General features: G+C 49.1%; 1 pseudogene; it reads left to right on the forward strand.

The window, feature by feature from the left end:
* LOC123076321 (uncharacterized) overlaps positions 1–9,143 on the forward strand; it is a 130,194-nt pseudogene extending 121,051 nt beyond the window's left edge.
* The last annotated feature ends 3,126 nt before the right edge of the window (positions 9,144–12,269 follow it).

The raw sequence follows: 12,269 nt of genomic DNA on the forward strand, positions 1-12,269 counted from the left end.
AGAGACTAGTAAAAGGCGAGGTGATGATGTGTGTTGGAAGTAGTTCCGAGATTGATATGATCATCGTCGCACACTCCCTATACTTTCGGGATTAGTGTTGAAAAAATAAGTGTTATTTGGTGTTTGCGTTGAGCATGAATATGATTTGATCATGTTTGTTGCAATACGGTTATTCATTTAAATTAGAGAATAATTGTTGTTCTGTTTACATGAATAAAACCTTCTATGGTCATATACCCAATAAAATGGTTTGTTGGATCTCGATCGTAGTGATACACATATTCATAATAATGAAGCCAAAAGATGCAAAGTTAATAATGATAGTGGCACTGCCGTTTAGGTCATATTGGTGTAAAGCGCATGAAGAAACTCCATACTGATGGGTTTTTGGAATCACTTGATTACGAATCACTTGATGCTTGCGAACCGTGCCTCATGGGCAAGATGACTAAAACGCCGTTCTCCGGAACTATGGAGAGAGCAACAGATTTGATGGAAATCATAGATACAGATGTATGTGGTCTGATGAATACTGAGGTTCGTAGCAGGTATCATTATTTTCTGACCTTCACAGATGATTTGAGTAGATATGGGTATATCTACTTAATGAAACAGAAGTCTGAAACATTTGAAAAGTTCATATAATTTCAGAGTGAAGCGGAAAATCATCGTAACAAGAAAATAAAGTTTCTACGATCTGATCGTGGAGAAGAGTATTTGAGTTACGAGTTTGGCCTTCAGTTAAAACTATGTGAAATAGTTTCACTACTCACGCCACCTGGAACACCACAGTGTAATGGTGTGTCCGAACATCGTAACCGTACTTTATTAGATATGGTGCGATATATGATGTCTCTTACCGATCTACCACTATCGTTTTGAGGTTATGCATTAGAGACAGCTGCATTCACGTTAAATAGGGTACCATCTAAATCCGTTGAGACGACATCTTATGAACTGTGGTTTGGCAAGAAACCAAAGTTGTCGTTTCTTAAAGTTTGGGGTTGCAATTCTTATGTGAAAAAGTTTCATCCTGATAAGCTCAAACCCAAATCGGAGAAATGTGTCTTCATAGGATACCCAAAGGAGACAGTTGGGTACACCTTCTATCACAGATCCAAAGGCAAGACATTCGTTGCTAAGAATGGATCCTTTCTAGAGAAGGAGTTTCTCTCGAAAGAAGTGAGTGGGAGGAAAGTAGAACTTGATGAGGTAATTGTACCTGCTCCCTTATTGGCAAGTAGTTCATCGCAGAAACCAGTTTCTGTGAGCCTATACCAATTAGTGAGGAAGTTAATGATGATGATCATGGAACTTCAGATCAAGTTATTACTGAACCTCGTAGGTCAACCAGAGTAAGATCCGCACCAGAGTGGTACGGTAATCCTGTTCTGGAGGTTATGTTACTAGACCATGACGAACCTACGAACTATGAAGAAGAGATGGTGAGCCCAGATTCCGCGAAATGGCTTGAGGCCATGAAATCTGAGATGGGATCCATGTATGAGAACAAAGTATGGACTTTGATTGACTCTCCCAAATGATCGGCGAGCCACTGAGATTAAATGGATCTTCAAGAGGAAGACAGACACTGATAGTAGTGTTACTATCTACAAAGCTAGAATTGTCGCAAAAGGTTTTCGACAAGTTTAAGGTGTTGACTACGATGAGAGTTTCTCACTCGTATCTATGCTTAAGTCTGTCTGAATCATGTTAGCAATTGCCGCATTTTATGAAATCTGGCAAATGGATAAACAAAACTGCATTCCTTAATGGATTTATTAAAGAAGAGTTGTATATGATGCAACCAGAAGGTTTTGTCAATCCTAAAGGTGCTAACAAAATATGCAAACTCCAGTGATCCATCTATGGACTGGTGCAAGCATCTCGGAGTTGGAATATACGCTTTGATAAGTTGATCAAAGCATGTAGTTTTATACAGACTTGCGGTGAAGCCTGTATTTACAAGAAAGTGAGTGGGAGCACTACAACATTTCTGATAAGTATATGTGAATGACATATTGTTGATCGGAAATAATGTAGAATTATTCTGCAAAGCATAAAGGAGTATTTGAAAGGAGTTTTTCAAAGAAAGACCTCAGTAAAGCTGCTTACATATTGAGCATCAAGATCTATAGAGATAGATCAAGACGCTTGATAAGTTTTTTCAATGAGTACATACCTTAATAAGATTTTGAAATAGTTCAAAATGGAACAGTCAAAGAAAGAGTTTCTTGCCTGTGTTACAAGGTGTGAAATTGAGTAAGACTCAAAGCTCGACCACGGCAGAAGATAGAAAAAGAATGAAAGTCATTCCCTATGCCTCGGCCATAGGTTCTATAAAGTATGCCATGCTGTGTACCAGATCTATTGTATACCCTACACTAATTTTGGCAAGGGAGTACAATAGTGATCTAGGAGTAGATCACTGGACAACGGTCAAAATTATCCTTACTAGAATAAGGATATGTTTCTCGATTATGGAAGTGACAAAAGGTTCGTTGTAAAGGGTTATGTCGATGCAAGTTTTGACACTAATCTAGATGACTCTAAGTCTCGGTCTAGATACATATTGAAAGAGGGAGCAATTAGCTAGAGTAGCTCCGTGCAGAGCATTGTAGACATAGAAATTTGCAAAATACTTACGGATCTGAATGTGACAGACCCGTTGACTAAAATTATCTCACAATCAAAACATGATCACACCTTAGTACTCTTTGGGTGCTAATCACATAGCGATGTGAACTAGATTATTGACTCTAGTAAACCCTTTGGGTGTTGGTCACATGACAATGTGAACTATGAGTGTTAATCACATGGTGATGTGAATTATTGATGTTAAATCACATGGCGATGTGAACTAGATTATTGACTCCAGTGCAAGTGGGAGACTGAAGGAAATATGCCCTAGAGGCAATAATAAAGTTATTATTTATTTCCTTATATCATGATAAATGTTTATTATTCATGCTAGAATTGTATTAACCGGAAACATAATACATGTGTGAATACATAGACAAACAGAGTGTCACTAGTACGCCTCTACTTGACTAGCTCCTTAATCAAAGATGGTTATGTTTCCTAGCTATAGACATGAGTTGTCATTTGATTAATGGGATCACCTCATTAGGAGAATGACGTGATTGACTTGAACCATTCCGTTAGCTTAGCACTCGATCGTTTAGTATGTTGCTATTGCTTTCTTCATGACTTATACATGTTCCTATGACTATGAGATTATGCAACTCCCGTTTACCGGAGGAACACTTTGTGTGCTACCAAACGTCACAACGTAACTGGGTGATTATAAAGGTGCTCTACAGGTGTCTCCAAAGGTACTTGTTGGGTTGGCGTATTTCAAGATTAGGATTTGTCACTCCGATTGTCGGAGAGGTATCTCTGGGCCCACTCGGTAATGCACATCACTATAAGCCTTGCAAGCATTGTGACTAATGAGTTAGTTGCGGAATGATGTATTACAGAACTAGTAAAGAGACTTGCCGGTAACGAGATTGAACTAGGTATCGAGATACCGACGATCGAATCTCGGGCAAGTAACATACCGATGACAAAGGGAACAACGTATGTTGTTATGCGGTCTGACCGATAAAGATCTTCGTAGAATATGTGGGAACCAATATGAGCATCCAGGTTCCGCTATTGGTTATTGAGCGGAGAGGTGTCTCGTTCATGTCTACATAGTTCTCGAACCCGTTGGGTCCGCACGCTTAAAGTTACGATGACAGTTATATTATGAGTTTATATGTTTTGATGTACCGAAGGTTGTTCGGAGTCCCAGATGTGATCACGGACATGACGAGGAGTCTCGAAATGGTCGAGACATAAAGATTGATATATTGGAACCCTATGTTTGGACATCGGAAGTGTTCCGGGTGAAATCGGGATTTTTCCGGAGTACCGGGAGGTTACCGGAACCCCCCGGTAACTTAATGGGCCTTAGTGGGCCTAGGTGGAAGAGAGGAGAGGAGGCTAGGGCAGGGCCGCGCCCCCTTCCCCCCCAGTCCGAATAGGACAAGGAGAGGGGGGGCAGCGCCCCCCTTCCTTCCTCCCCTCCACCTCTTCCCCTTCTTCCACTCCTAGTCCAACAAGGAAAGGGGGGGAGTCCTACTCCCGGTAGGAGTAGGACTCCTCCTGGCGCGCCACACCTCCTAGGCCGGCGGCCTCCCCCTTGCACCTTTATATACGGGGGCAGGGGGGCACCTCTAGACACACAACTGATATACGATATTTTAGCCGTGTGCGGTGCCCCCCTCCACCATATTACACCTCGATAATATCGTAGCGGAGCTTAGGCGAAGCCCTGCGTCGGTAGAACATCATCATCGTCACCACACCGTCGTGCTGACGAAACTCTCCCTCAACACTCGGCTGGATCGGAGTTCGAGGGACGTCATCGAGCTGAACGTGTGCTGAACTCGGAGGTGCCGTGCGTTCGGTACTTGATCGGTCGGATCGTGAAGACGTACGACTACATCAACCGCGTTGTGTTAACGCTTCCGCTTTCGGTCTACGAGGGTACGTGGACAACACTCTCCCCTCTCGTTGCTATGCATCACCATGATCTTGCGTGTGCGTAGGAAATTTTTTGAAATTACTACGTTCCCCAACAAGAAGATCCTGGCAGGCTGAGCAGCCAGGCGCGTGGTACGCCAGTGAGGGCCATGGGAAACCAGTTGGCCATGACCTTGCCATTGCTGCCGGCCGCCCAAACGGCCTCCTCGTAAGCCTGGAGGAAGCCTGCCGGATCCATCGCGCCATCGTAGAGAGGCGGCATCTCCGGCCTAAACTTGGGAGGCCACTGTACTTGTCGCAAGGCGGGGGTGAAAGCTCGGAGGCCCGCAGCGCCTCCGTGTGCGCTCGTTGGTCCGGCCGAAGGAGTGGTGCTCGTCATGGGAGCTGAACAGCGAAGCGAAGCGGATGGAGAGGCGAAGCTTTGACACACCCCTACCTGGCGCGCCAAATGTCGGATTCAGGGTTCCACAGACCCTAGAGAGGTTCGAACTCTGGGGTCTGTGCGAAGAACTCGTCTTCGCCAATCCGCCTGCTCAACGATTCCACGGCCTAGCTCGACGAACCGAAGGGACAAGAGACACAGCAGTTTATCCTAGTTCGAGCCACCTTGCGGTGTAATACCCTACTCCAGCTTTGTGGTGGATTGCCTCGAGGGGCTGGATCAACTAGTAAAGTGGTGGAACAGCCTCAGGAGGTGAGGTGTTCTTGTGCTCGATGAGCTGGTGAGCTGGTTAGGGTGGAATGGATCCGTCCTCTCTATGGTGGTGGCTAAGTTTTATTTATAGTGGCCTTGGTCCTCTTCCCAAATGTAGGCGGGAAGGGATCACACAACGGCCAAATTCGAAGGGAGACAACTAGTACAAGTTATCCTGACAAAAGTGGTCATCGCCTACAAAAGCCTCTAGTGGTGACGCTGCGGTGGGCTCCATGATGACCTCCATCCTGCCATCCTTGCGGTCTTGGTATCGTTGCATCGGAATGGAAACATTTGCTTGATTCCTCGGGACCCCACGCGTGCGCTTGCCCCCTTAGCACCAAAGAGGAAACTGGTACACTGCGCCCACTGGCACCCGCCTGGCCTTGGTCGTCACGGCTCATGTCATGTGAAACTCGCGAGGTGCAGCTTGCATTGATATCTCCGCTCCTCGAGAGCCAGCCCTGGGAGGCCGCCCCTTGTGGGGGTCTTGGTGTTGTTCGCCTCGCGAGGGTCTTGAGTTGTTGTTGTCGAAGTTGGGCCGTACTAGGGCGTCGATACAGCCACGCTGTGGGCCGCAGGCAGGCAAGTCTGGGCACCCCCAGCCCCAGGACGCCAACACTTATGTCATAAAGTACATCAAAGGCAAGGAAAATGTTGTGGCGGATGCTCTTTCCCGCATATGCATGCTTGTCACCAAACTTGAATTGAATGTCATTGGCTTTGAACACATAAAAGACTTGTATGCACATGATCCTACTTTTGCTATTCCATATGCCAAATTTTTGACGCATACATCTTGGGAACGATATTACCTAAAGGATGATTGTCTTATGAGAGCTAACAAACTTTGCATCCCCGAGTCTTCTCTTTAGTTGTTACTTTTGCAAGAATCTCATGGAGGAGGACTAATGGGACACTTTGGACGCGATAAGACATTTGCTATGCTCGCCAAGAACTATTTTTGGCCCAAGATGTTCCGCGACGTCTCACGCTTCACCAACCGATGCTCTACATGTCGCAAAGCAAAGTCTAAAGCTCAATCTCATGGCCTTTACATGCCACTTCCTATTCCATATCACCCATGGGAAGATATTAGCATGGATTTTTTCCTTGGTTTGCCTAGAACTAGAAATGGAAAGGATTTCGTGTTTGTTGTTATGGACCGATTCTCTAAAATGGCACATCTCATACCATGCAACAAGATAGACGATGCTTCACATGTTGCAAATATTTTTTGTAGGGAAATCTTGCGCCTACATGGAGTGCCAAAGACGATTGTCTGGGACCGCGACATCAAGTTCATGAGTTACTTTTGGAAGACCTTATGCGCCAAGCTCAGAATCAAGCTCTTGTTCTCTTAGGCATAGTATCCTCAAACTGACGGCCAAGCAGAGGTGACAAATGCTCTCCACTCTACTACGCGTGTTGATCAAGAAGAACATCAAGGAGTGGGAGGAGTGCCTACCCATCGCTGAGTACGCCTACAACCGCGCAAGACAATCGACTACCGACAAGTCCCCCTTCGAGGTCGTCTACGGCTTCAACCACTACAAGAGCGCACCAACATGGACGCGAGTGCCCGAGTCAACTACCTCAAGAAGATGCATGAAGACACAAGGCACACCATCGAGCGCCAAGTACAACGACTCGCGACCAAACACAACGTCAACAAGCAACCCATGATATTCAACATTGGAGATCTTGTGTGGTTACACCTTCACAAAGACCTCTTCCCGAACGAACGCAAGTCCAAACTTCTACCACGAGCCAATGGACCCCTCAAGGTGCTTGCACGCTACAACAACAACACCTACAAGATTGACATCCCACGCGACAAGTACTCTGTGAGCGACATCTTCAACGTCAAAGATCTGTCTCCCTACCATGGTGATGAAGAGTTTGATCCGAGGTCGGATCTTTCCCAAGGGAGGGGAGATGATGCGGAACATCCTATGGTCATCCCCATGGACCTACCATCGTGTCTCCAAGTGCCAAGAGGACCTATGACACGAGCACAAGCTAGAGCTCTCGAAACTGAGGTGACTTCCTTCCTTAGTGATATCACATATGATCCCCTTGAGACATGGCTACTACCTAAGTCTGGAATGTTGTGCATGATTAGGTACCAATAGGACCCTCCCGAAGATGCATGTGAAGACGAACAAGTCCTCAAGCTCACGGATGAAGAGAACCAATGAAAGGAGTCGAGAACAGCTCCCATGACCCCAGACATCCGGCCCCTGGAGCATCACCCACAGCAGCCGCCCAGCCGCCAAGCACCTACAGGCCCCGGACATCCGGCCCCAGCCCGGACATACGGCCCAAAGCCCGGAAATCCGGCACCCTCTATCCATAGAGCACCGAGGCCGACCCCGCCAACCCAGACATCCGGAGCCCCATCCCGGACATCCGGCCCCTCGGGAAGGCCCGGACATCCGGCCCGACGCCCGGACGTCCGGCCCCATCTGTCTGCGCACAGTAAAGGGCCGAGGTCCATGTACCCCTTAGACCTCCTAGACTATATATACTCCTCCTCCTCCTCCCTCTTTCTAGGGTTAGCGTCGTGATAGCTCATATGTGAGATAGAGCCTCGCTCATCCATCCGGATCTACTCCACCGAGAGAGACCGTCGCCTCTTCGGAGATGATCCACCTTGGATTCAAGACCCCCTAGCGGGAAGACCTCAAGAACCCCTTACGGAGAAGAACTAGTTACCTATGTATCATCCTTTGTTGGATTCGGATCATGTATCTCTTTGTGTTTCGAGGATCTAGCATATGTGTAACCGAATCTTGTTGGTTTGAGTGTTTCTCTGATGTTTTCCCTCGTGATTTCCCCTCGTGTTCTTCATGTTCATCGCGGGATCTGCTCCTTTCATGAAAGATCGTCCATCTAGGTTCCACCCTACATCAGATTTCTATGCAAGCACCCACCTCATGAAGTTGAGGTAACGCAAGCCATGATGACCAAGGTCAGGCGGGCGCCAGCGGGCGCAAAGCAGCAGGTTTCCTCTTTACTGCAGGTGCGGGGTCCCGAGGAATCACCCAAAGGTTTCCATGCCCGTGCAATGAGACCATGACCGCCAGGACGGAAGGACGGATGTCATCGTCGAGCCCACCACGGCGTCACGACCAGGAGCTTTGCAGGGGAAGACCACCTTTCGTCGGGATAAGATGTACTACTTGTCCGCTTTAAAACTACTCACTGTGGGATCCCTTCCCGCCTATGCTTTTGGGGAAAGAGGACCAAGGCCACTATAAATAAAGGTTAACCACCACCATAGAAGGGGATCCGATCCAATCCTCAACTCGTTCCCTCACCAGGGCAGACCTCACGAGGTTGTTCTTCCTCTGTACTAGTTCATCCTCTGCCCCTTGTGAGGCTGATCCACCCCAAAGCAGGAGTAGGGTCTTACACCGCAAGGTGGCCCGAACCTGGGTAAACTGCTGTGTCCATCTTTTTCCTTGTTCATCAAGCTAGGACATGGGGTAACGAACTGGTTAGCTGGAGAGGTTGATATCTTCGCAGACGCCCCAGAGTTTGAACCTTGCTTTGGTCTGCGGAGCCCTGAATCCGACATTTGGAACGGCAGGTAGGGGCATGTCGAAGGTCTGCCTCTTCACAAGCCACACTTCACCCTCGCTGATCGGTTTCCATGGTAGGTGTCGCCCCTCCCGCCTTTCCGTCGGGCGTGTTCGGAGGCATCGCGGGCCTCCGAGCTTTCTCCCCTGCCTTGCGACAGGTGCAGTGGCCGCCGAAGTTCAGGCCGGAGTTGCCACCGCGGTACAACGGCGTGCCGGATCCTACGGAGTTCCTCCAGGTCTACACGGAGGCCGTCTGGGCAGCGGGTGGCGATGACAAGGCCATGGAAAACTGGCTCCCTATGGCTCTCACAGGCGTGCCTCGCCCCTAGTTGCTCAACCTACCGGAGTCCTCGGTGGCCTCCTGGGAGGAGCGGCACGATTTGTTTGTCGCGTGCTTCGCGGCTCTAGCACCCCACGCCGTCGCAGCTATCCTCGGCAGGTCGCAGGCACCCACTTAAGGATGCCATGCCAAGAAGCTCTTTGGGCAGATGGCAGCCGCCCAGTCGCGGCGGGGGGCTCCTCCAGGATGGGCGGCGCCCGAGGCTGACCTCGCCTTCGACTCCAGGGACCACCTCGAGACCATGGTCGGTGCCGACGCGATCCCCATGCTCTGCACCCCCACCATTTGCAATGTTGCAGTCACCAAGACCCTCATCGACGGTGGCGCTGGTCTCAACGTCCTCTCCGTGGAGGCCTTACGACCGGCTCCTCCCCACCAAGCCTTACTCGGGGGTCACCGATGGCTCCACCTTTCCTCTGGGGCAGATCCGCCTCCACGTCACCTTTGGTACGCATAACAACTACCGCACCGAGCTCATCGACTTCGACGTCGCCCGCATCGGCCTCCCGTATAATGCCATTCTCGGGTATCCGGGCCTCGCCAAGTTCATGGCAGCGACTCACCCCGACTACAACGTCATGAAGATGCCGGGGAGCAGCGGCATCCTCACTGTGGTGGGGGACACCAAGGACGCGCTCATGGCCCTCAAGCTCGCTTTCAAGGCTGCGGCGGCCGTGCGACCGGGCATGGAGGGAGCTCCGGAGATCCCGGTAGCCGCACCAGCAAAGAAGAAGGAGTTGTTCTCCCAAGACCGGGCTGAGACGAAGCAGGTGCCAGTCGATGATGGCGGGGGATCAAGCCCCACATTCGCCATGGGCGCCGGCCTCCCCTCGGACCAGGAAGAGGCACTAGTCAGCTTCCTCCGTGCGAACAAGGACGTGTTTACATGGGAGGCAATGGACTTGGTCGGCGTCCCGCGGGGAGTGATCGAGCACCACTTGATGGTGTGCCCCGGCGCACACCGAGTGAAGCAGAAGGCACGGTGGCAAGCCCCAGAGAAGCAATCGTTCATCGTCCAGGAGGTTCACAAGCTGCAAGTGGTCGGCATCATTCGAGAGGTGCGGCATCCAGATTGGCTGGCCAATCCGGTCATTGTCCCCAAGAATGGCGGGAAGGAGCGCATGTGCGTCAACTTCACGAGCCTCAACAAGGCTTTGCCCTCAGGACCCTTTCCCTCTTCCACGCATTGACCAGATCGTCGACTGCACCACCGAGTGCGACTTGCTGTGCTTCCTGGACGCTTTCTCGGGCTACCACCAAATCAAGATGGCGGTGCAGGATGTTCAGATGACCGCTTTCCTGCCCCATGCGGGGTGTACTGCTACACCTGCATGCCGTTCAGGTTGCGAAATGCCGGGGCAACCTCCCAGCGACTGATGCACATTGCCCTGGGCCGGCAGCTCGGGAGAAACGCCGAGGAGTATGTGGACGACATAGTGGTCAAGTCGCAGGCGGCTGATACGTCTCCAACGTATCTATAATTTATGAAGTATTCATGCTATTATATTATCCATCTAGGATGTTTCATATGCTTTTATATGCTATTTTATATGATTTTTGGGACTAACCTATTAACCTAGAGCCCAGTGCCAGTTTCTATTTTTCCTTGTTTTTGAGTTTTACAGAAAAGGAATACCAAACGGAGTCCAATTGACGTGCCAATTTTTGATGATTTTTTATGGACCAAAAGAAGCCCCGGAGTAAAAGAGTTGGGCCAGAAGAGTCCCGAGCCATCCACGAGGGCGGGGGGTGTGCCCACCCCCTGGGCATGGGCCCCTATCTCGTGGACGGCTCGGAGGACCCCCTGACGTGAAACTGACGCCAAAAATTCCTATAAATAGATAAACCTCCAGAAAATAACCTCTGTAGCCACGAGAAATCAATCTAGGCCCTCTCTGGCACCCTGCCGGAGGGGGCCATCATCACCGGAGGCCATGGAGGAGGATCCCAGAGGGGCCATCATCGCCATGAAGGCCAAGGTCCAGAGGGAGAACCTCTCCCCATCTAGGGGAGGCCATGGAGGAGGAAGCACAAGGGGGAGAACCTCTCCTCCTCTCTCTCGGTGGCGCCGGAGTACCATCGGGAGGGGAATCATCGCCGCCGTAATCGTCTTCATCATCATCACCATCATCATCACCATCCTCATCTATTTTACGCGGTCCACACTCCCGCACCCCGCTGTAATACCTACTTGAACATGGTGCTTTATGCCACATATTATGATCCAACGATGTGTTGCCATCCTATGATGTTTTGAGTAGATATCCTTTGTCTTTGGGTTGATTGATGATCTAGATTGGTACGAGTTGTATGTTTTATTTTGGTGCTGTCCTATTGTGCCCTCCGTGTCGCGCAAGCGTGAGGGATTCCCGCTGTAGGGTGTTGCATATGTTCATGATTCGCTTATAGTGTGTTGCTTGAGTGACAGAAGCATAAACCCGAGTAAGGGAGTTGTTGCGTATGGGATAAAGGGGACTTGATATGTTAATGCTATGGTTGGGTTTTACCTTAATGATCTTTAGTAGTTGCGGATGCTTGCTAGAGTTCCAATCATAAGTGCATATGATCCAAGAAGAGAAAGTATGTTAGCTTATGCCTCTCCCTCATATGAAATTGCAATGACGACTACCAGTCTTGTTAACGATTGCCTAGGATAATTCCGCACACTGATCCATCATTATTCCACACTCGCTATTTATAATATTTAGTAATATATTCTAACTTTATGATAACATCACCTACTTTTATGTTTTAGCTCTCCGATATCATGCAAAGTTATCCTGTTCATACCCACAACGTAGTTTTATTTCTCGTTTCTAGTTGGAAGCAAACACTCGGTGTACGTAGAGTCGTATCAGGGGAAGATAGGACTTGAGAGAATATTTATCTTACCTTTAGCTCCTTTTGGGTTTGACACTCCATACTTATCACTTCCACCATTGGGAATTGCTACGATGATTCCCTGCACTTGGGGATTATCAAGCTCTTTTCTGGCGCCGTTGCCGGGGAGCAATAGCGTGGGGTTGATATTCTCGTTTGTGCTTGTTTGCTTTCTTCACTAAGTAGATTTTGTTTTTCCTTTATGTTTCTGTTTAGGTGTGGGTGAAACATAAAA

Source organism: Triticum aestivum, chromosome 3D, assembly GCF_018294505.1.
Source record: "Triticum aestivum cultivar Chinese Spring chromosome 3D, IWGSC CS RefSeq v2.1, whole genome shotgun sequence".
NCBI classification, from domain to species: domain Eukaryota; kingdom Viridiplantae; phylum Streptophyta; class Magnoliopsida; order Poales; family Poaceae; genus Triticum; species Triticum aestivum.